At 45.5% G+C, this 25,942-nt stretch overlaps 1 long non-coding RNA gene and 1 other non-coding gene across 2 annotated transcripts in view; both read right to left on the reverse strand.

Annotated features, from left to right (window-relative positions):
- Positions 1-25,942, reverse strand: part of LOC126413338 (uncharacterized) — a 1,775,741-nt gene that overhangs the window by 1,610,595 nt on the left and 139,204 nt on the right. The gene's annotated exons all lie outside the window — the stretch shown is intronic.
- LOC126424474 (U6 spliceosomal RNA) lies at positions 17,044-17,149 on the reverse strand. The gene has a single exon (XR_007576173.1). It is a non-coding gene; the product is annotated as a U6 spliceosomal RNA (small nuclear RNA).

Consider the following 25,942-nt stretch of genomic DNA (forward strand, 5'->3'; position numbering starts at 1 on the left):
GTGGAACCAATTACCGTAGTCTGCTATGCATCTCAATGATACGTTATTAATGGTCAGATACGTCAACTATTGTAGCTTTCCGATTGGTATTTGGAAGGTGACATATTTTATTTAAACAGTGCAGCGCAGCTTGGTTCTAGTGAACGGCATTACGATACCACCAAAATGTGATGTATTGTGTATTTATTCACGATGAAAAAGTTTAGATCGGACTTCCATCTCCAACTAACGAATTAACGCTACATCATATTAAAAGATGGTTCCTTGGCGACAAATACATACACTCCTGGAAATTGAAATAAGAACACCGTGAATTCATTGTCCCAGGAAGGGGAAACTTTATTGACACATTCCTGGGGTCAGATACATCACATGATCACACTGACAGAACCACAGGCACATAGACACAGGCAACAGAGCATGCACAATGTCGGCACTAGTACAGTGTATATCCACCTTTCGCAGCAATGCAGGCTGCTATTCTCCCATGGAGACGATCGTAGAGATGCTGGATGTAGTCCTGTGGAACGGCTTGCCATGCCATTTCCACCTGGCGCCTCAGTTGGACCAGCGTTCGTGCTGCACGTGCAGACCGCGTGAGACGACGCTTCATCCAGTCCCAAACATGCTCAATGGGGGACAGATACGGAGATCTTGCTGGCCAGGGTAGTTGACTTACACCTTCTAGAGCACGTTGGGTGGCACGGGATACATGCGGACGTGCACTGTCCTGTTGGAACAGGAAGTTCCCTTGCCGGTCTAGGAATGGTAGAACGATGTGTTCGATGACGGTTTGGATGTACCGTGCACTATTCAGTGTCCCCTCGACGATCACCAGTGGTGTACGGCCAGTGTAGGAGATCGCTCCCCACACCATGATGCCGGGTGTTGGCCCTGTGTGCCTCGGTCGTATGCAGTCCTGATTGTGGCGCTCACCTGCACGGCGCCAAACACGCATACGACCATCATTGGCACCAAGGCAGAAGCGACTCTCATCGCTGAAGACGACACGTCTCCATTCGTCCCTCCATTCACGCCTGTCGCGACACCACTGGAGGCGGGCTGCACGATGTTGGGGCGTGAGCGGAAGACGGCCTAACGGTGTGCGGGACCGTAGCCCAGCTTCATGGAGACGGTTGCGAATGGTCCTCGCCGATACCCCAGGAGCAACAGTGTCCCTAATTTGCTGGGAAGTGGCGGTGCGGTCCCCTACGGCATTGCGTAGGATCCTACGTTCTTGGCGTGCATCCGTGCGTCGCTGCGGTCCGGTCCCTGGTCGACGGGCACGTGCACCTTCCGCCGACCACTGGCGACAACATCGATGTACTGTGGAGACCTCACGCCCCACGTGTTGAGCAATTCGGCGGTACGTCCACCCGGCCTCCCGCATGCCCACTATACGCCCTCGCTGAAAGTCCGTCAACTGCACATACGGTTCACGTCCACGCTGTCGCGGCATGCTATCAGTGTTAAAGACTGCGATGGAGCTCCGTATGCCACGGCAAACTGGCTGACACTGACGGCGGCGGTGCACAAATGCTGCGCAGCTAGCGCCATTCTACGGCCAACACCGCGGTTCCTGGTGTGTCCGCTGTGCCGTGCGTGTGATCATTGCTTGTACAGCCCTCTCGCAGTGTCCGGATCAAGTATGGTGGGTCTGACACACCGGTGTCAATGTGTTCTTTTTTCCATTTCCAGGAGTGTATTTCTTTTATTGCAGCTTCTTTAAAACGTGGATGATCAGCTACCTCATATAGTTTTCGTCAGAAAGAGAAAAATTTAGAAGATAATAAATGGAGGTAGATGTTACAACTAAACGTTTCACGCAAAGGAACATTCCTTTCATTTAATGTAGTTTTAATTCACGCCATTTTCTAATCTAACAGATTCATAAAGATGCAGGATAGATATTTGTGTTGGTATTTAATTTTCGGAAATAATTCCTTGCCTAAATCTCTGGCAGATGCCTTACGTCCAGTGGATTCAAATGGCTCCAAGCACTATGGGACTTAATATCTGAGGTCATCAGTCCCCTAAACTTAGAATTACTTAAACCTAATTAACCTAAGGACGTCACACACATCCATGCCCGATTCAGGATTCGAACCTGCGACCGTAGCAGCCGCGTGGTTTCGGACTGAAGCGCATAGAACCGCTCGGCCACAGCGGCCGGCTACATCCAGTGGAGTTGCATTATTAAGTGGCCCGCCTGGCTGTAGTAGTTTTCTTTCTTGTTTCTTTTTCAGTATTCATCGCTTTCAAATAGTGAGAAATTGTTAGAACTGTTATAGTCTGTCGTCTACATTTCTGTCGCGAAGTACGCAGTTTCCGCCTACACTTCGGAGACAGGCCCTGTTACAGCCACTTACTCTATTTATGTGATTACATTGACTTATTCAGGTATCCCAGATTTTGAAAAAATTTCTAAGTCGAAACATTGCGAGTTGAAGAAAATCGGATTCCTCATTCGTATATATTCGTTTTTTAGCGTGATTACCTTTGGATTTCTGGGTTAGCTGGAGCTGCACGTAGGGCCAGAGCGATAGAGTCGGTACTGAGAATCGTTGACGGCTCTGAAAACAATTGCCATACTGCCTTTCTCTTTAAAACTTTTATACCTCCTTTCTGCGCTCTGACCTACTTATGGACACTCGATTAGGGCTGATTCTGTACTACACATCTGTACTATTTAATACAGGCCTTTGGGTGCCAGAGTATATTTAAATGTTATTCTTAATAAATAACTGTCCTAGTTATTACCTAGTCTTAGATTTCACCTTCTTCAAATAGGTTAGGCACTGTTGCATTGCTGACCAGAGGGACTCGCCGTTTACGTTTCGCGAAAGAGCGTGGTGCTTCGTACTCTTCGCGTTCTTACTAGTACTTCCCTTCTCATATACTTGTTTTTCGAAGAGAATCGCTTACGTGCAGTGTTCGTACATCGGATAGTGTTTCCTTCGTCACACGTTCGCGGTGGTAGTGTTGTATAGTGACCGATCCCCCAGACGCGGGAGAGGTCATACAGAGGGCACTAGAAGTCTGCCATCGACACGTACCGACAGATGTTCCGTCGCCACCGATGTCCGGCCAACGGGTGAATTACCACTCCCGGATGCACAGATTTTTCAGCAGCAAGAACAGTACCTAGAACGTCAACCCCAACAGCACCACTTTCAACTACTGCAGCTACAACAACAACACCAGCAATATCACCACCAACAACAACAGTTGCACCGGGCTAGTCAGCAAGTTATCTATCTCAAAGACCCTTCCAGCTTCGCGCCATGAAGCCTATGCACGTGCAAGTCAGCAGCAGGAAAGTGGTCCCCTTAGTAAACGGCTGCGTGTCGACTCACCTCCTATCCAGTATGTATGCGTGAATTACCGGGTTCGGATCCCCCTTCTAGTTATGGTAAAAGGCAGACAAACTCAGAATGCTGATTCAATGTCGACTTCCGCTGCTGCGGTCGCACGGCCAAGTGTCAACAATCGGTATAGCCGAGGAGATGCAGGCCATTACATTGTCTTTGTGGAGAGCATAGGTAAGAACGCTGGCCAACTCCACCCTATGTCGGTAGGCAATGGTCCGTACCCAATGACAGAACGTTCATGCGCTTTTCTGCATCAACAAAAGCTCCTAGTTGCAAACAAATCCTACGCTGCATCGGAGAGGGTAATTGGTAACATGCAGCCGTCGCACTCCGCTGTTTTCCGACAGCCTCCCAGTACCAAAAATCCTCTAGATTTCCCTCCTCTAACTTTAAGGCATTCTACGCAACCAGTGGTCGTTTTACAAGATTCTTCTATGCGACCAACGTCACTACTGGTTTTGCTTCAGTTAGGCTCTCTCCCTCATGGTCCCGAGCATCGTCAACGTGACTTCCAGTTGGCTGACAGATCGGGTGCCACCTCTGGCACGAGAGGTCCATAGAAATGGCGTGCTCCTAGGCCAGTCTGGCGACAGGGCTTCTCAGACATTTGACACTAATATTCTGTCTTCCATCATATTCACCAAGCCCCGCTCCAACCCAACCAATATCCTCCTCAATAAAGTCAACAGACACCGTCACTTTATAATAACAAGGAATACGTCATTGAAAAGAGTATCTCGTTTATCATGCGCTTCTTGGAAGACGCGAAGACGCACCCACCTGGAACTTTACAGATACAGCCTCCACGACGACTGTTACCTCTCCTACTTCTGCCTAGTAGCTGTGGCGGGTTTTAGGGTCTTCCAATGGAATGCACGACTTGCGATTGCCAATGAAGGAGTCCTTCAACATGAACGTTGCCAACCCAGAGATGTGTTTCAACCAGGTTCTGTTGTCTGGCTTATTGCAGAGACTGAGATGATGGTAGAGGAGGTGTCGCCATCTTCGTTAATAATGGACTGTATCACACCCCAATAAAGATATGGCACGAGGCGGTCGACAGCTTTCAAACGATACCTGCCAGGCTCTCTACTCGTGGCTATTTACTGCCGGCCAAAATCGTATATTCCCCCTGAAGAGGGGTATGCACTGGTTCAGCAGTTGGAATCTCCATTCTGATTTTGTAGGGATTTTAACGCGCCCAGCAGACTAGGCGATCTCTTAAATGGAACATTATGCAAGGAGGTTTGTCACGATTCATGATATGGCGTAGTAATGGATGCCAAACTATCGTCATTCCTCAACGTAGCGTCCTCGCAAGCACAGGTATCTATGTTTAGGAATTATATTATTGTAGCGGCATGCCAATCTATTCTACAGAAAAGGATGATGACTTGCACCATCCGATTCACGATTCCCTTATGTGACCCATAAAGTTAGCGTCGGGTTGTGCAACGGAGATGGGCTTCTAGTCGTCTTAAACGGGATACTACGTGGAGGAACTGTGTTACCTACAGACGGATGGATGTGTTCACTAAGCGTTTTCTCAAGGCTGACACTCCTGATGGACGTATTTGGTCGATGATGAATTCGCTCAAAAGGAAACCAGTATCTCCCAAGCGATTAGATCAGAACAGACGAGTTTGCCGCCATTATCGCACTTTTTACTGTCATGCCGTTACCCATCGATCTCGTGGCTACAGGTGCCGCTGACGATCTACGAGATGGTTTAACTAAGCTATTCACTCTCACCGAACTCCACAGGGCCTGACGTCTTCATCAGATACAAAGCCTGGCTAATACCAGATTCACTACTCCATGGTTCTATATTTGTCTGACGATGCAAAACGTGGGCATCTTTAATGACATCTGGAGGAATGGAAATGCTCCAAACGACTGGAAGACTCAAATATTTGCCCCCATACTGAAGCCTGGGAAAGACTCTGGTCATGCGACATCTCATCGCCCGATCGCATTGTCACCCTGCGTGTGTAATATATTCGAACGTCTCTCGAAGCTTCATGATTTGAATAAACAATATCGCATCATCTGTTACAAATCTTTATTGAAGAATACGACCTCCTTCGCAAATTAAATTTGCATCCTCAGGTGCTTCAAGTCAAACGATTCAGTTTCTATTTAAACCGGATAAGGTCATTCCCAACATTTAAATCCACGTATTTAAAACTTCTCACTCACAAATGTGCTAGTGCCTGTGATAAAATGTATTGGGGGTTAAGGCCAATCCCTCCAGCCTGCGCAGGAAGCTTTGCTGTCGCCGGCGCCAACTAAACGCTATCGGTATTCTCAAGCCTCGCTAAGAATGGTGGTTGGAACATGAGAACTTGCTTCCGGGGACGCAAAACAGCTTCCTTAAGGACAGAAGTACTTATAACAATATCACCTTGCTTGCGATGGACCTCGAAGCACGTTCTTCACTGACGAACCCTCAACGGCCTTAATTCTTGTCTTTTCGAGGGCGTACGACAACGTCCTGATATCTGAACTTATCAACAAATTGCAACTGCTGCACCTCTGGGTGGTGATTTTAGGGATTGTATACAGTCAGTTTTATATACAGTCAGTTTGGTGGCTGTACGGTATATATCCACGATCAGCCCAATGTGTTGTCCCTGCATAGTGTGTTGTGGCCTCCCGCCGGGCGCGATACTGAGTCGCTTACTGTATGCGCTGTATGTTACCGACCTAGAGACATTGTTCAGCCCCACTGCATGTGACTTACCGACACATGTGAAATTATCGACACATGGAAGTTCAAAAATGGGCTCACTTTGTCATCTGACAAACCAGTTGCTGTGATATTCACAAGGAAACGGCACAGTGACTTCTCATCCGATCTTCAGTTGGCCCGTACATATTTCCTGTTCGGTCACATGCTACGCTCCTTGGTGTCTAATATGACGGCAAACTCATGTGGATGCAACATGTTGCTTAATTCATCGACAAGTTGTATAATACTGTGAATATCTTGCGTATACTTGCCCGATTATGGCGAAGAGCGGAATCGGTTATAATCTTCACTCTGTGTAATGTTTTGATCCGTTCTATCTTAGATTATGGTAGCGTTGTCTGCGGCATGCAGCACAGTCAACTTTGCGCAAGCTTGATGTCATCCGTTACAGAGTCATTCGTCTTATCTTCGGAGCCATGAAATCAACGCCCGCCAGTGCTTTGCTAGAGTAAGCATACATAATGTCTGTAAGACGGCAGACGTCAGTCGATCCTCGATGTCAGATTGTGCCTCCCTTACGGCGGTGGTTCAATTCTGGAGAATCACTCAGGCACCTCATAGACGACGCGTTAACAGAATTCCTTTACTAGTTCGCAGCTACGAGAAATGGTACCATCTCCTCCCACTCATTCTACAGGACACAAAACTACCCCGTTTTCGTTTTTCGTGTAGTCTGTTCTTCACTCCAGCCCCATTGTCATACCTTCCGTCCGATTTCCGAACGGAGATCAACATCACTCGCGACCTGGAGCAATTTCTCGGCCGCAGTACGCTCACATCTATAAGGGCAGTTCTGTACCTGAGACGGGTGTGGGATGCGCTTTCTTTAGGCCTTCTAGTGGCACTTGCCAAATGTTTGCGCTTCCATCTGAATCTTCTATCTACATGGTGGAGTTAGTGGCCATCAGGGAAGCCATTCATTATAGTACCCAAACATTCAAATTCGTTCTGATACTTACGGACTCTCGAAGTGTGCTACAGAAACTGCAACATCCCGCGTTTGATAAACAGACCAAGAGATATGTTCTGGACGTCTAGGCACCCATACGAGACGCGCAGCCTTTGGTAATTGCCGTCCAATTACTCTTGATTAAAGGACGTCATGGCACTCTCCGCTGAGGAGTATTACGGAAGGACAGTTGCGCCCAATGTCGATCCCTTACACGGATCTCATATCGACAATATGGACGGCTATTTATCACGCTGTTCCTCTAAATGGCATGTCTCTCGGCACTCTAAGGGGTCCACCTGGCTACCATACAACCGAACGTCTCTTTTCGACCATGGTTCGCCTCGGTGCAGCTACGTAGACGTCAAGTAACTTCTGTATCCTCATGCAGCTAGGACATGGGTGTTACTCCACGCACCTATATCGGTTGAAGATTACCACTTCTGGACATTCGATAAGGACTCAACAGCAGTAGCGGATCGTAACCACACCATATTGGCATGTTCCACGCTCACGATTGCAAAGGTTGGTTGCGAGAGGATACCCAATCACCATCAATGTTTCTGTTTTAATCCACCGTTCTGATAAATATAACTTGCTCACAAACTATTTGAAAGCCTTTGGTATCCAAATTTAATTAATGAATTGCCGAGGTCTTCATTTTCACTCATTTTCACATGGCATCAGCCCAGTTTGTAACCGGGTGCGGAATTTTGTGTTTTAATTTGCGAAGAGACCTCTAATTGTACATTAAACATTCATTATTGCTGTCGTGTTCATTTTATGTCATTGTTGTATTGGCACTATTGTACATACCGATGATTTCATTGTGTCTGTCATTTTTTGTTTTTTCTTTTACTTTAAATACGTCTGTCTGTATCCTACATTTCACATTTTTTTATATGAGGCTATTTGCAGATTTCTTCCGTAGTTATTATTGTACTTACTGTACGATGTACTGTGATTGCCCTTCAATATTTGTCTTTTACTTTAAGAGTATATGCATATCTTTCATAGCGTTGTTGTATAGTGCTGTTTGTAATTCTGCTCCAATGTTGTTGCTATCGCTGTTGCTGGCTGTTTTGCGTTTGCGTAATTGCGCTTTTATTTTACTTTGTGTGCCAACTTCATAATTTTGTTCCGTTCTGGCTTTCTGCAATTATGTTTCTTTGGCACTTTGCAGCCGTTGTTGGCTGTTTGGTCCTTGTAACCCAAAGCCAAAGTAAAGAAATAAATAGAATAGAGGGGCTCGCATAATCATGTTAGTGAAGTAAAGAAAGAAGAAATAAACCTGTAAATGTAGGATCCCATAATTTCTCTGTCAGAAAGACAGCTAAGACTACCATTTCCTGCCCCTCCGAACATCATTTTTAAGTTTATTATTTCCCATATGCTGCACATAGCATTAGTCTCTCTCTCTCTCTCTCTCTCTCTCTCTCTCTCTCTCTCTCTCTCTCTCTCTCTTCCAAGCATTAATCCCGACTGGCGGGATTTGCTGTTAAGGGGATGTGGCATGTTAATGTAAGGGGTGGCCAGATGCCCTTCCTGTCGCCACCCCGTACCCCCTGGGAAAGAATTAGTGTACCCCAACTGTCTACATCTAGTGTAATCCATGGAATAGTGCGAATGTGTTCCGATGTCTGCGAGCCGTGTAACTGAGGCAGAGCGTGGGGACCAGCCCAGTATTCATTAGCGGGATGTGAAAAACCGCCTAAAAACCACATCCAGACTGGCCAGCACAGCGGCCCTCGTCGTCAATCCGCCGTACGGGTTCGATCCGAGGCCGGCGCGCCTACCCGAGTCCAGGAAGCAGCGCGTTAGTGCTCTCGGCTATCCTTTTTTTTTTTTTTGCCCCTAGAGGGTCTCGAATCCTGGATCTCCTGCTTACATGGCAAACGATTTATTCGACTTTTTTTTACAACGCAACAAATTAAAATAAAATAAAAGAAGTCATTTCGACAAAAACAAAGGGGTTAAATCAGAAAAACGTATGTGAACGGATGTAGCGTTAATTTTAACGTGCCCACAACTTCTTTCCTCCGTCACTTCTACATCTTGAAACATTTAAGTCCAAACAAGAGTGCCCACAAAAAAATGGGGGGGGGGGGGATTTCAACTCATCCAACTCCTTGTCGATGAAAAACAAGATACAGCATATTAGAAAAAAGTTCTAATGGGCTGTGGCCTTATACTGGGATAAGGCACACGGAACTGCGTCATATCCACTCACCATTACGTAGTGGACATAATGTCCAACAAGTCACATGAAGGCATTGTTCTTCGATCGGGGAAAGAAAGATGAATCGTGACGCACGAGAATCTCACCAGAGATAGACGCCTCCGACCTTCTGAGGAGAAAAGCCAGTTATCGGCAAAGCCATCTCCAATGGCCATGACCGCAGGAGATTCATGGCAATGATTGCAACGATCCATCACATTGAGGCCAATACGAAAAAGTCGCCCGTTGGTAGGTACAATATCATGAACAACTCGGTACCACAAGAACGTCACTTCCATCGGGAAAATCAGGAGGCTAACGTTAGACCAAACAACCTTCCAATTAATTTCTGGCGACATAGCTTCCACAGAGTGAATACTATGAGGAATTGGCCAGCGGGTTATCAGCATTGTTTAGGAGAGATTCGCTTGGGAAAGGACATTTACTCCTAAATAACTGACTTCAAGAATAAATTCCTTAACATGCCGTAGTTTATAACTAATCCTACTAGTATCTACTGAAAGTGTTAAACTCTCCGATCGGATACAGTCATGAAGACGAGTTGTAACTGACTAGGGGGCGCATAGACATGTTAAAATGGAGCGACGGATGAATAAGGCAGAAGCCTTAACCCGAATGTCAAGGAGGTCCAAACCTCCCAGCAGACGGGAGCGCACCATGACCCCATAACGCACGCGAGAAATAGAGTTGCGCCAGATAAACCTGCCAGTTAAACTTTGAAACATACGGTACATCATCGCAGGAAGTTGAAAGATTTGTGCAGTGAAATAAGCCTTACTTAACACGTACGTTTCCATGGCCCCGATCTTATGAAGAGGTGAGAGGGAGCGACGCTCGTGTTCAATGACTGCTCCCTGAATCTTATCCGAGACAGACTTACAGTTGATCGTAGTCATCTTTAGCGGACAGCTGTCATTTATAACACCTAACGGTCGATATCAGGTGACCTTCAAAGCCCTTGGAATTTAAACAGCGTCAAATCTGCGCAAACTGAGTAAGTGACATTTCTGGTAATTAACCCGCGCACCCGTAAGACGACAAAAGGCATCAAAAACTTCTTTCTGCAGTGGTATATCATCATGGGTACGGAGAAGAACCATAAAGTGATCAGAATATGCACGAACGGTGAACCTTTCTACCAACAGCGACCAGCCACCCAAACGAGCAGCTATAGATCGCTATAAGGCCTCCAGAAACAGCACGTAGAGCGATATAGATAATGGACTCCCTTGAAGGGCGCCCTGACACACCGCGATGGGGGAAGTAAAACGGCAATTTACATCAATGGACGCCCGAATACAAGTAATTACAGAGCGAAACAGCCGTCGTGCAGCATCGTTAAAACCAACAGTTGTCAACATCCGCGTAAGAAATACATGATGAACGTGGTCGAACGCTTGGTGAAAATCAATGAAAGGAGAAGCGCTTGGCACGGGAATCGTGGAAGCAATCGAAATTAAATCACGACATTCAGCAACGGGAGTCAGGAGAGTACGACCCGATAGACAACTTTTATGGCTTGTGATGATGGTAGCCGACAAAACCGATAGTCAGCTATTTACCGCTCTCGCCACTATTTTATAATCATAGTTGAAGAGGGTTATGGCCGGACCTGATCCACACGTAAACGTCCCGGGTTTTTGGGAATCAGGACAATTTTAGCAACCTTAAAGCTGGCCAGGAGAAGGCCTCCGTAAAATACTTCATTCACATAGAAGTTATCGTATCTCCTATCAGGGGCCAAAATCGGATATAAAATTTTTCGGGAAGGCCATCGAAGCCAGGCGATTTGTGGGAGGGAGAACGAGCCACAATACCAAGTATATAACCGGGATGGAATACAGAGAAAAACTCTTCCTGGTGAGCTGGCGTAACAAGGCTATCAAGGAGGTAGGTAAAATCAACAGACGATGGACCGTCTGAATCCACTTCAGTATAAAGTTCGGAAAAGTACTGCTAAGTTCAAGCATTATACACTCCTGGCAATGGAAAAAAGAACACATTGACACCGGTGTGTCAGACCCACCATACTTGCTCCGGACACTGCGAGAGGGCTGTACAAGCAATGATCACACGCACGGCACAGCGGACACACCAGGAACCGCGGTGTTGGCCGTCGAATGGCGCTAGCTGCGCAGCATTTGTGCACCGCCGCCGTCAGTGTCAGACAGTTTGCCGTGGCATACGGAGCTCCATCGCAGTCTTTAACACCGGTAGCATGCCGCGACAGCGTGGACGTGAACCGTATGTGCAGTTGACGGACTTTGAGCGAGGGCGTATAGTGGGCATGCGGGAGGCCGGGTGGACATACCGCCGAATTGCTCAACATGTGGGGCGTGAGGTCTCCACAGTACATCGATGTTGTCGCCAGTGGTCGGCGGAAGGTGCACGTGCCCGTCGACCTGGGACCGGACCGCAGCGACGCACGGATGCACGCCAAGACCGTAGGATCCTACGCAGTGCCGTAGGGGACCGCACCGCCACTTCCCAGCAAATTAGGGACACTGTTGCTCCTGGGGTATCGGCGAGGACCATTCGCAACCGTCTCCATGAAGCTGGGCTACGGTCCCGCACACCGTTAGGCCGTCTTCCGCTCACGCCCCAACATCGTGCAGCCCGCCTCCAGTGGTGTCGCGACAGGCGTGAATGGAGGGACGAATGGAGACGTGTCGTCTTCAGCGATGAGAGTCGCTTCTGCCTTGGTGCCAATGATGGTCGTATGCGTGTTTGGCGCCGTGCAGCTGAGCGCCACAATCAGGACTGCATACGACCGAGGCACACAGGGTCAACACCCGGCATCATGGTGTGGGGAGCGATCTCCTACACTGGCCGTACACCACTGGTGATCGTCGAGGGGACACTGAATAGTGCACGGTACATCCAAACCGTCATCGAACCCATCGTTCTACCATTCCTAGACTGGCAAGGGAACTTGCTGTTCCAACAGGACAATGCACGTCCGCATGTATCCCGTGCCACCCAATGTGCTCTAGAAGGTGTAAGTAAACTACCCTGGCCAGCAAGATCTCCGGATCTGTCCCCCATTGAGCATGTTTGGGACTGGATGAAGCGTCGTCTCACGCGGTCTGCACGTCCAGCACGAACGCTGGTCCAACTGAGGCGCCAGGTGGAAATGGCATGGCAAGCCGTTCCACAGGACTACATCCAGCATCTCTACGATCGTCTCCATGGGAGAATAGCAGCCTGCATTGCTGCGAAAGGTGGATATACACTGTACTAGTGCCAACATTGTGCATGCTCTGTTGCCTGTGTCTATGTGCCTGTGGTTCTGTCAGTGTGATCATGTGATGTATCTGACCCCAGGAATGTGTCAATAAAGTTTCCCCTTCCTGGGACAATGAATTCACGGTGTTCTTATTTCAATTTCCAGGAGTGTATCACATTTGGAGGACCACTCACGCCCATCTAGAGAACGAATGGTAGAAAAACACGTCCTTTGAGATCGTTTGTGAGGCCGAGGAAGATGATAGAGAGAGGTCAAATTATCCTGTACGATTGAAAGAGGCTGGGAACGCAATCGGACACCATCTATTTGCCTCCGTCTGAGTTGTTGAAGTTTTGCCTTCACACGGTGGACATCGACGAACTCAAGGGGGCAGCGCGAGCATTATCGCAAAGATCGGGAAGGACAGCATAATAAAATTCCCTAGTTCGCCTTATTTCAGCCCCTTTTTCAGCGCTAAAATGCTTGAGTGTATTTCGAATCTGCGGTTTAGCAAAGGTAACCCAACATTTTAGAAGTGAGGAATAAGGCGCCTGGGACTGCGTTGTGCGCCTCCATACGTGTGCGATGATGCCTACCAGAGTGGGGTCCGTGAGATGTAAAGTGTTTAGCTTCCGTATAGGGCGCGAAAGATCGACCCGCTGTGGCACATGGTTAAAAGTCATTGAAACAGCACAGTGATCAGTGAAACTGGCAGTATTTACATCAATCGATAGAAGCTGACAACATATGGGGGCAGATAAATAAAAGCTTTCCAGTTGGCTACTTGAAGCAGTTGTAAAAAAAAAAAAAAAACGTAAACTGCAACAATGAGGGATATCTGCAAACCCAAGCATCTTGGAAGGACGTCACCGTATCATTAAGTTCACGACAATTCGTATAGTTGGGGGTCTGATCTACACGACGTAAGACACAGTTAAAATGTCCCCCCCCCCCCCCCCCAAAAAAAAAGCTGGTGTGGGTTCCGTCGGAGTAAATAAACAACTTCTTCCTTATAAAACCGCGTGCGATAGGATGAACCACCGGGTCCAGACGGAGCGTAAATAAAACTTTAGGTGAGGTCATAAATACTGCAGCCTATACCGCGACCGTCATCTAGCGTTTCGAATTCCGTCAGCGGGATTCCATCTCGATAAAGCAAAGCCATACCGGTAGGCTTTTCAGGCGCCACATTGAAAAACATAGAGTATCCAGGAAGACAAAACACATCAAATAATACCTCTTGTAAACACACGATATCAGCTTGGGAATCGTAAATAAACTGGCGTAACGCAGCAAGCCGTAATTGGGAACATATCCTATTAACATTGAGGGTTAGAAATGCATATGCCTGCATCCGTTAGTACCTGAAAGGTCAATGAAACAACACTAAGGAAAAAGCACCAGTCATGTCCTTCTCTCCTCAACGTCCGGAGGCGGGGGAAACAAGATATAATTCTAATCCTCCCCACCGGAAGCCGAGGTATCCTCGTTTTTCTTTGTACAACGTGCCTCTGCACGTACAGGTTGAAAACGCTGTTTCACACCACTTCGTGAAAACTCTCTTGATGTGAAAGGGTTGGAGGCACGTCCAGCTCCGATTTGATAGAGGAGCCATCGCCACTGCACTCATCGGAAATCGGGGAGCAAAACTCAGAACGACTAACAGCAACATCAGGTACAGAAGAGACAGGTAATGCTGTGCCAGTGTCGGGTGGCATCTCCTTATCATCAGGAAGAGAACCGTAGAATCCTGTTGCTCCACCGCCTCAGCTTGGAGGAGGGGTGGTGTTTCATTGGAACATTGGAAAGACTGGCCTTCTACGGGTGAAGTGGGGGACACAAATTGAACACACAATGCAACATCAACAGAAGCAGCTACAGCATTTCTGGTAATACTGGAATCACAAGTAACGTCAGTAGACTACTCATTACCGTCAGAAGGTGCACCTTCTGTCAACGCCGTATCAGAAGAACCAGACTGCAGTGAGGCGTCCTCGAAATCTGTACCGTCCTCAGTCCGCCGGCGTTTGACTTGCGCTGCAGGAGCCGTCGTCCCCTCATGGACAGAGGCCGCACTGGGACGTGCCGGTAACGGTGGAAATTCGCGAGGAGTAGAGGGTAATGTTGCCCCTACATCGCTTAAAGCTGGAGATTGACTAACAGCTGACAGCGATGACACTGTATCTGCTAACGTTAAAGGAAGACGTTTTCCATAGGACGACGTCAGAACAGTAGTACGGCAGGGCCAATAAGATCTGAGATGACCACTTTCGTTACAGAGAAAACATGTTCCTTCTTGCCCTGCATATGTAACATGGATCCGGTAACCACAAACAGTTATGTGAGATGGAATATTCTTTTTGACGCACATGTCCACAGTCCTGATACTACACTACTGGCCATTAAAATTGCTACACCAAGAAGAAATGCAGATGACAAACGGGTATTGATTGGACAGATATATTATACTAGAACCGACATGTGGTTACATTTTCACGCAATTTGGGTGCATAGATCCTGAGAAATTAGTACCCAGAACAACCACCTCTGGCCGTAACAACATCCTTGATACGCCTAGGCATTGAGTCATACAGAGCTTGGATGGCATGTACAGGTACAGCTGCCCATGCAACTTCAACACTATGCAACAGGTCATCAGGAGTAGTGACTGGCGTATTGTGACGAGCCAGTTGCTCTGCCACCATTGACCAGACGATCCAGTTGCTGTGCCACCATTGACCAGACGTTTTCGATTGGTGAGAGATCTGGAAAATGTGTTGTCCAGGGCAGCAGTCAAACATTTTCTGTATACAGAAAGGCCCGTACAGGAACTGCAACAAGCCGTCGTGCATATCCTGCTCAAATGTAGGGTTTCGCAGGGATCGAATCAAGGGTAGAGACACGGGTCGTAAAGCATCTGAAATGTAACGTCCACTGTTCAAAGTGCCGTCAATGCGGACAAGAGGTGACCGAGACGTGTAGCCAATGGCACCCCAAACCATCACACCGGGTGAAACGCCAGTATGGCGATGACGAATAGACGCTTCCAATGTGCGTTCACCGCGATGTCGTCGAACACGGATGCGACCATCATGATGCTGTAAACAGAACCTGGAGCAGCCGTGGTCATCGAGCTGATAGTCCATGCTGCTGCAAACGTCGTCGAACTGTTCGTGCAGATGGTTGTTGTCTTGCGAACGTCCCCATCTGTTGACTCAGGGATCGAGACGTGACTGCACGATCCGTTACAGCCATGCGGATAAGATGCGTGCCATCTCGAATGCTAGTGATACGAGGCCGTTGGGATCCAGTACGGCGTTCCGTATTACCCTCCTGAACTCAACGATTCCATATTCTGATAACAGTCATTAGATCTCGACGAACGGGAGGAGAAATGTCGCGATACGATAAACCGCAATCGCGATAGGCTACAATCCGACCTCTATCAAATTCGGAAACGTGATGGTGCGGATTTCTCCTCCTTACACGAGACATCACAACAACGTTTCACCAGGAAACGCCGGGCAAGTGCCGTTTGTATATGAGAAATCGGTTGGAAACTTTCCTCGTGTCAGCACGCTGTAGGTGCCGCCACCGGCGCCAAACTTGTGTGAATGCTCTGGAAAGCTAATCATTTGCATATCACAGCATCTTCTTCCTGTCGGTTAACTTTCGCGTCTGTAGCACGTCATCTTCGTGGTGTAGCAATTGTAATGTCCAGTATTGTGCTATAACACTGGAAGCAATGGTGTGCTGACCAGTGGTCCCATCGGATATGCCGTATTACTCAAAACTGAAGTAACGATTTTTTAAGAAATGAATCGTCCACTTCAGGTGGAAGGTTATAAATGCTAACCGGAGTATACTCGAAGGCCGCATTTTTCAAAGAGGACTTGGCTAACGGAACCATCAAATGGCTCTGAGCACTATGGGACTCAACATCTTAGGTCATAAGTCCCCTAGAACTTAGAACTACTTAAACCTAACTAACCTAAGGACATCACACACACCCATGCCCAAGGCAGGATTCGAACCTGCGTCCGTAGCAGTCCCGCGGTTCCGGACTGCAGCGCCAGAACCGCAAGGCCACCGCGGCCGGCAAACGGAACCATCTCGATGTGTAAACAACACTTCAGAACCAACCCTAGAGAGAAGCCCTTCTACTTGAACGGGATCATAAAACGTCACAAAGAAAGCATACAAATCAGATTCGAAGCAAGTCGTATCTACCTGATCAGGTGTAACACAGATAACATCAGCCAACCAATCGTGAATTTCTTAAGAGCCAGGTTGAACACGACGCGTACTCTGTACTCTTGTCAAAACTGAAAAGAATAGTAGCTCGACGAGGAACAGATTTAGGAGACTCGACAGACACCTTGGCGAGGGCAGAAAATATCGCCGCCCAGAGGAAAACGACAACACACTCCGCTACGCAACTGCGATGTGACTCCGCGGCACAGGCGGAAGTTAACTACGACCTGCTCACTCGACGCGCAAGGTGACACTAATGTGGAACCCTTCACGATTTTGCGTGTCACCCTTGCGCAGGGACACGCTAATCTTCTCTGTATCGTTCCAATTTTAGTATATGTACCGCCGAAGCGAGTACAATCCTCACGGGTGCTGCATATAGCATTAGTATTTCCAGGTAATATATTTCATGGCGTAGCAGCGTCGCTTTGCGTGCATAAGCAGCAATGTCATGTCTCAAGGAAGTGCCATTTTCTGTTGCGCAGAATATTCTTACTCTCTCAAGAAGACTAGATCACAAATGTCTTGAATCTAATAATGTACTGAACATGTCATAATTAGTGAGGAGTATTAATCAATATCACAGTACAACTTCGCTCAAGTATGATAAAATGTCGCCACGTCGACCCCCTTTCACGGTTCTCGCTATACATGCAGCATCTTTCTTCTATTATCTACCAGTTAAGATCTTTTCAGTATTCTCTAGCCAATCGCCCTGGCTTCACATTGGTAGCAATAAGCATCTACAGCTGGACAGCATTTCTGGCGTAGAGGTATAGCTGTGTAGATATATTAAAAAGTTAGATGGCTAAATATCATCGCCTTCACGCAACTTAAACGATTTAAGGAGGACACTCCAGGAGAGTTCAAAGCAGACGCGAATGTAGCCATATATAAATGCGTTTGGAGTGACATCTCGAGGAAATGATGGGGGCTGCGAACTACGGCTACTGCCGCTGTGTGTAACTGCACCGCCATTTCGGCGTGAGCTATGGCCACTTGCTGGACTCGCCACTCCTGCGCGGGCTACATTTTCTGTGTGACCTTTTGCTGGATTTTCCAACGTAACGGCGCTACAAAGCACCCTTTGCAACACAACATAGCTACGAAGGCCCCTCTGCCACGTAACATCAGTATGAAGCAGCCTCTGACACGCAACATTGATAGACAGCATTCTCCGCCAGTCAAGACTGGTACGGAGCTCCCTCTGTTATGCAACATCAGTATGAAGCGTCCTTGACACATAATATTGGTACAAAGCACTGTCTGCCATTCAACACTGGTATGAAACATCCTCTGTCACAAAAAGGCTGTGAAGCACCTTGCGCCACACAACATTTCTACGAAGCACCATGTGCGAAGCAACACTGTTAGGCATAACGCAACCTGTGGCACAGTAAAGCCTATAACACTGCAACTACATTTACGTAGCTTGTGCAATCAAATACCAAATTTGGTTTAATACGTACTATGCCCAACAGAATAAATAGTCCTGTCACGGAAAAGCCACGTATAACACTACCGTCCGCTACTGCTATACCATAACCTCAAAGTTGAAGGCAGATCGTAAAATGGAACTATCTTGTTAAAGCAGTTATGATATAAAGCAACAGAGCAGTGTTACCCTCTGAAAGGAATTTTGTTGTGTTGACCGCGATGTACCTAACGGAGGTGGCTTATCGGAAGTGAAAGTCAGAATTACGTAAATATTTAAACAGTACCGAATAATAATTTACCTATCCACAAGGACCAAATAATAATAAAAAACGATGTTGTTGTTGTGGTCTTCAGTCCTGAGACTGGTTTGATGCAGCTCTCCATGCTACTCTATCCTGTGCAAGTTTTTTCATCTCCCAGTACCTACTGCAACCTACATCCTTCTGAATCTGCTTAGTGTATTCATCTCTTGGTCTCCCTCTACGATTTTTACCCTCCACGCTGCCCTCCAATACTAAATTGGTGATCCCTTGATGCCTCAGAACATGTCCTACCAACCGATCCCTTCTTCTGGTCAAGTTGTGCCACAAACTTCTCTTCTCCCCAATCCTATTCAATACTTCCTCATTAGTTATGTGATCTACCCATCTAAGCTTCAGCATTCTTCTGTAGCACCACATTTCGAAAGCTTCTATTCTCTTCTTGTCCAAACTATTTATCGTCCATGTTTCACTTCCATACATGGCTACACTCCATACGAATACTTTCAGAAATGACTTCCTGACACTTAAATCAAAGAGTGCAATGTACCCTGACGTCTACTATGTTCACGTTAAGGTTGGAGCTGACAGAGCAGAACGAACTATTTGCATAAATGTAACAGATAACGAAACACATTATTACCTTGAGGACTTAGTCTCAATAACGTTACTGTTAATATTCACGTTAGAATTGTAAGTTGGACATAGGTTCAATATTACTTTTCAAACAAATCCCTATCTGACATGAAATATGGATATGGTTCACAGCAAAATTAGTTATTGTGCATAGATTAATTCTCTCACTACTAAACGCCTTTCTACTTAGCTTGAAAATTAAATGGAGTTCACTAACAAATTACTTCTCACTGTCTTTTGAATAAAGAAGTTACTGTTTTCATAGATAGTGGTATTTTTATTAATTGTTATCTAGCATGAGCACAATAGACAAGCTGTTGATCCTGTTGCACCATAAATATGCACTTTTAATATACGAGAGGAACCCAATAATGTACAGAACTTGACAGGAATAGCAAGAGTAATTGAAACTTTCTATACTTAAGTAACTTTGGCATTTGGACTACTTTCAATGGGGGGCCTTAATCTCGACCACCGTAGTACAGCAAAATAAATGCACTTTCATTACTTTTGTGAAACAAGGACTTAGCAAGCATGAACATAGATCTCTCAACATTTACAGTTCTGAACTTTTACTGCAGCGAAACACAAAATTGAGATATTTGTAAGAGCTTTCAACAAACAGTATTAATTTTAGCACACTCTAATGCCATATTAATTTTAATAAGCTTTCAATAAAGGACACTCGGTAAGCACTTTAGTGTGGGAGGGACCCTAAGTGGATATGTGACTGAGGATAAATCACGGTAGGTACAAGAATTCAGTTAAAATTTACCTTATATTTGAGTACACTATAACATCCTATGAGCTGATCCTTCACTGTACATTATTATAGTTCTTCTGTTCCATTACAGTGATTGCGCAATGTGGTGGCGAGTGCATGTTGGTAGGTGGATTTGCAAGTAGAAATGTTGGACTCTGTCATTTCTTGCTGGCGATGATAGATACCAATTCCAGAATAGTTCCAGCTCTTTATCCATCCATCCGAGGCATTAGCACCTTGGGAAACGGCACCAAAAGCCTCTCTGGGCACCAGCACAATACACAACTTTTATATGAGCAGTTAACAGTTTGGTAGCTCGTCCCCGACTGACTCTCCCTTCCAACATTTTATCCACGCCAACCATATTTTTCGCGCGCTACACAGTTCCGTTCCCGAGGGGAACCACACCACCTTTTACATACAAAATAACTAAGAGCCCTAAGTGAAGGTCAGCAGTTTGCATAACAGCAACCAAACATATTAAATAAAACAGAACTTTTCACATATTGACATTTCTACAAAAAATTATTTAAACAAAATTACAATTATATACATTAAGTTTTGTTCCCTCCAAATGAGAAAGAATTTAAATGTTAGATACAATACATTGCACAAAATCAAACCATGACATCAAAGTTTTTAGAAAGGAAAAAAGCGAACACACTTGTGCTATCAATGCAATCAAAACATTTACAGAAACTAAACGTTGTGACATTAAACATCAAAGAAAAGGCCAAATAAATCACTGCAGCATTAGCTCCATGGTGTTACAAGCCCTCTACTGTATGAAGTAAGGAGGGCCAATTAAACATCGGTCGATATGTTTGGGCCAAATGACTTGCGCTTTTCATAGCGTATCAACGGCACAATGCGTCAAGATGAGTTTGTTATCATTTTTCGAAGAAAGTGAAAATCCAAAACACAGGTCAGTAGTTAAAATTATTATTATTTGCGCGAACTGTGCCGAAAAGATTTTCTAGATATTCGGGGATGAGACAGGAGAATGACTGCAGGTTGCACTGATTTTCACGTTTTTTTTGCTTATTTTGATATTTTCAAATAGAATAATAATTTGCCTCTACAACTCCTTAGCATCATCGTATTTCTCCTCTTCTGCATTGTACCTACAGTTTTTCTGTTTCTTGACGTAACTAATTTTAATCAACGAAAGATGGTTTATATGAAATATGTAGTCGACATATCTGAATATTTAAGCATTTTCTGTGCATCTACATACTTTATTTCCACCGCAACAATGATCCCGGAGCGTGTAGGGTAGACCACAATTCATTTTCTCGTAGTATTTAGGCCTTATAACATTTTCCCTGAGATCCCACGCAATGTTTGGTTTAGTTTCATCACACAATTTAAGGACACGTTGAAATGAAGAAAAAAAACTGCAAGTGGCACTTTATTAACCTATACAACACCATATGAAAGTAACCCATGAACCATGGACCTTGCCGTTGGTGGGGAGGCTTGCGTGCCTCAGCGATACAGATAGCCGTACCGTAGGTGCAACCACAACGGAGGGGTATCTGTTGAGAGGCCAGACAAACCTGTGGTTCCTGAAGAGGGGCAGCAGCCTTTTCAGTAGTTGCAAGGGCAACAGTCTGGATGATTGACTGATCTGGCCTTGTAACAATAACCAAAACGGCCTTGCTGTGCTGGTACTGCGAACGGCTGAAAGCAAGGGGAAACTACAGCCGTAATTTTTCCCGAGGGCATGCAGCTTTACTGTATGATTATATGATGATGGCGTCCTCTTGGGTAAAATATTCCGGAGGTAAAACAGTCCCCCATTCGGATCTCCGGGCGGGGACTACTCAAGAGGATGTCGTTATCAGGAGAAAGAAAACTGGCGTTCTACGGATCGGAGCGTGGAATGTCAGATCCCTTAATCGGGCAGGTAGGTTAGAAAATTTAAAAAGGGAAATGGATAGGTTGAAGTTAGATATAGTGGGAATTAGTGAAGTTCGGTGGCAGGAGGAACAAGACTTCTGGTCAGGTGACTACAGGGTTATAAACACAAAATCAAATTGGGGTAATGCAGGAGTAGGTTTAATAATGAATAGGAAAATAGGAATGCGGGTAAGCTACTACAAACAGCATAGTGAACGCATTATTGTGGCCAAGATAGATACGAAGCCCACGCCTACTACAGTAGTACAAGTTTATATGCCAACTAGCTCTGCAGATGATGAAGAAATTGAAGAAATGTATGATGAAATAAAAGAAATTATTCAGATTGTGAAGGGAGACGAAAATTTAATAGTCATGGGTGACTGGAATTCGAGTGTAGGAAAAGGGAGAGAAGGAAACATAGTAGGTGAATATGGATTGGGGGACAGAAATGAAAGAGGAAGCCGCCTGGTCGAATTTTGCACAGAGCACAACATAATCATAACTAACACTTGGTTTAAGAATCATGAAAGAAGGTTGTATACATGGAAGAACCCTGGAGATACTAAAAGGTTTCAGATAGATTATATAATGGTAAGACAGAGATTTAGGAACCAGGTTTTAAATTGTAAGACATTTCCAGGGGCAGATGTGGACTCTGACCACAATCTATTGGTTATGACCTGTAGATTAAAACTGAAGAAACTGCAAAAAGGTGGGAATTTAAGGAGATGGGACCTGGATAAACTAAAAGAACCAGAGGTTGTACAGAGATTCAGGGAGAGCATTAGGGAACAATTGACAGGAATGGGGGAAATAAATACAGTAGAAGAAGAATGGGTAGCTTTGAGGGATGAAGTAGTGAAGGCAGCAGAGGATCAAGTAGGTAAAAAGACGAGGGCTAGTAGAAATCCTTGGGTAACAGAAGAAATATTGAATTTATTTGATGAAAGGAGAAAATATAAAAATGCAGTAAGTGAAACAGGCAAAAAGGAATACAAACGTCTCAAAAATGAGATCGACAGGAAGTGCAAAATGGCTAAGCAGGGATGGTTAGAGGACAAATGTAAGGATGTAGAGGCCTATCTCACTAGGGGTAAGATAGATACCGCCTACAGGAAAATTAAAGAGACCTTTGGAGATAAGGGAACCACTTGCATGAATATCAAGAGCTCAGATGGAAACCCAGTTCTAAGCAAAGAAGGGAAAGCAGAAAGGTGGAAGGAGTATATAGAGGGTCTATACAAGGGCGATGTACTTGAGGACAATATTATGGAAATGGAAGAGGATGTAGATGAAGATGAAATGGGAGACATGATACTGCGTGAAGAGTTTGACAGAGCTCTGAAAGACCTGAGTCGAAACAAGGCCCCCGGAGTAGACAATATTCCATTGGAACTACTGACGGCCGTGGGAGAGCCAGTCCTGACAAGACTCTACCATCTGGTGAGCAAGATGTATGAAACAGGCGAAATACCCTCAGACTTCAAGAAGAATATAATAATTCCAATCCCAAAGAAAGCAGGTGTTGACAGATGTGAAAATTACCGAACTATCAGCTTAATAAGTCACAGCTGCAAAATACTAACACGAATTCTTTACAGACGAATGGAAAAACTAGTAGAAGCCAACCTCGGGGAAGATCAGTTTGGATTCCGTAGAAACACTGGAACACGTGAGGCAATACTGACCTTACGACTTATCTTAGAAGAAAGATTAAGGAAAGGCAAACCTACGTTTCTAGCATTTGTAGACTTAGAGAAAGCTTTTGACAATGTTGACTGGAATACTCTCTTTCAAATTCTAAAGGTGGCAGGGGTAAAATACAGGGAGCGAAAGGCTATTTACAATTTGTACAGAAACCAGATGGCAGTTATAAGAGTTGAGGGACATGAAAGGGAAGCAGTGGTTGGGAAGGGAGTAAGACAGGGTTGTAGCCTCTCCCCGATGTTGTTCAATCTGTATATTGAGCAAGCAGTAAAGGAAACAAAAGAAAAATTCGGAGTAGGTATTAAAATTCATGGAGAAGAAATAAAAACTTTGAGATTCGCTGATGACATTGTAATTCTGTCAGAGACAGCAAAGGACTTGGAAGAGCAGTTGAATGGAATGGACAGTGTCTTGAAAGGAGGATATAAGATGAACATCAACAAAAGCAAAACAAGGATAATGGAATGTAGTCTAATTAAGTCGGGTGATGCTGAGGGAATTAGATTAGGAAATGAGGCACTTAAAGTAGTAAAGGAGTTTTGCTATTTGGGGAGCAAAATAACTGATGATGGTCGAAGTAGAGAGGATATGAAATGTAGGCTGGCAATGGCAAGGAAAGCGTTTCTGAAGAAGAGAGATTTGTTAACATCCAGTATTGATGTAAGCGTCAGTAAGTCATTTCTGAAAGTATTCGTATGGAGTGTAGCCATGTATGGAAGTGAAACATGGACGATAAATAGTTTGGACAAGAAGAGAGTAGAAGCTTTCGAAATGTGGTGCTACAGAAGAATGCTGAAGATTAGATGGGTAGATCACATAACTAATGAGGAAGTATTGAATAGGATTGGGGAGAAGAGAAGTTTGTGGCACAACTTGACCAGAAGAAGGGATCGGTTGGTAGGACATGTTCTGAGGCATCAAGGGATCACCAATTTAGTATTGGAGGGCAGCGTGGAGGGTAAAAATCGTAGAGGGAGACCAAGAGATGAATACACTAAGCAGATTCAGAAGGATGTAGGTTGCAGTAGGTACTGGGAGATGAAAAAGCTTGCACAGGATAGAGTAGCATGGAGAGCTGCATCAAACCAGTCTCAGGACTGAAGACCACAACAACAACAACAATGAAAGTAACAACCCATCTAAATTTCTGAGATGATTCCTGAAGTTCTTCAAATGTGAGGTACACTTGGCATAAAATACAGCTACAGTTCTGAAGAACAGAGATGTTGGCAGTGGTTTTTGTTACATGATATTGACCTGTTTTAATGCCACATTCACGCCATAAAGCTTGAGTTTGTTCACCTATATCAGATACAAACAAATCGATCATTAGGCCAATATCTTCACACTTCTCAATAATGTCCCACAAGAATGACTTGAGATCCACAGATGAAATAGACTTTCTCGTGAAATGATATGCAACAACTTGCTTCCATCACATACTTAGTCTTCTGTGCGTGAACACCAGTGCATGCAAAGTGTGAATTTCCTTTGAACCATTAGCTCGAGGGAGTGTTGGGTTTCCAATGACGACTTTTGATGATACGTCTTATAGTAGCCATGGCACACCTAGCACAAGAGCTAAGTTAATTCAATGTGTCCGTCTTAACTTGCAATGCAGATGCCTTATCAACTATTGTATCTGGTGTAAAAAGCAGTTATTTCCGTATTTGGCGATAGTATCTGTTCCCAAACGAACAGATAGTATTGATGACCGTGCAGCTTCTCGAGAATGAAATGATAATTAAATCGAAACCCTTAGCTGCCGACAGGTGTTGATATACGTCAATGGGGGCAATGTGTGCCCCGACTGTGACTCGAACCCGGATCTCCTGCTTACATGGCAGACGCTCTGCCTATCGACAGCTAAGGGTTTCGATTTAATTATCGTTTCATTCTAGAGAAACTGCACGGTCATCAATGGTATCTGCTCTTTCGGGAACAGATACTATCTTTTTATAGTTAAAGGCTACACGGCCATTGACCTCCTCCTGTGTGAATGCACACGCTTTGCCCGAACTCTCACGGGACTCCGGGACTCAGCTGCTTAGTCTGCCGCGAGTAATGACTGAATGGGGAAATATCTATTACGAGCACTACGAATGTAGTGTTAGGAGCACTACGAATGTAGTCCGCCCACGAACCATGGACCTTGCCGTTGGTGGGGAGGCTTGCGTGCCTCAGCGATACAGATAGCCGTACCGTAGGTGAAACCACAACGGAGGGGTATCTGTTGAGAGGCCAGACAAATGTATGGTTCCTGAAGAGGGGCAGCAGCCTTTTCAGTAGTTGCAAGGGCAACGGTCTGGATGATTGACTGATCTGGCCTTGTAACAATAACCAAAACGGCCTTGCTGTGCTGGTACTGCGAACGGCTGAAAGCAAGGGGAAACTACAGCCGTAATTTTTCCCGAGGGCATGCAGCTTTACTGTATGATTAAAT

Source organism: Schistocerca serialis, chromosome 1, assembly GCF_023864345.2.
Source record: "Schistocerca serialis cubense isolate TAMUIC-IGC-003099 chromosome 1, iqSchSeri2.2, whole genome shotgun sequence".
NCBI classification, from domain to species: Eukaryota; Metazoa; Arthropoda; class Insecta; order Orthoptera; family Acrididae; genus Schistocerca; species Schistocerca serialis.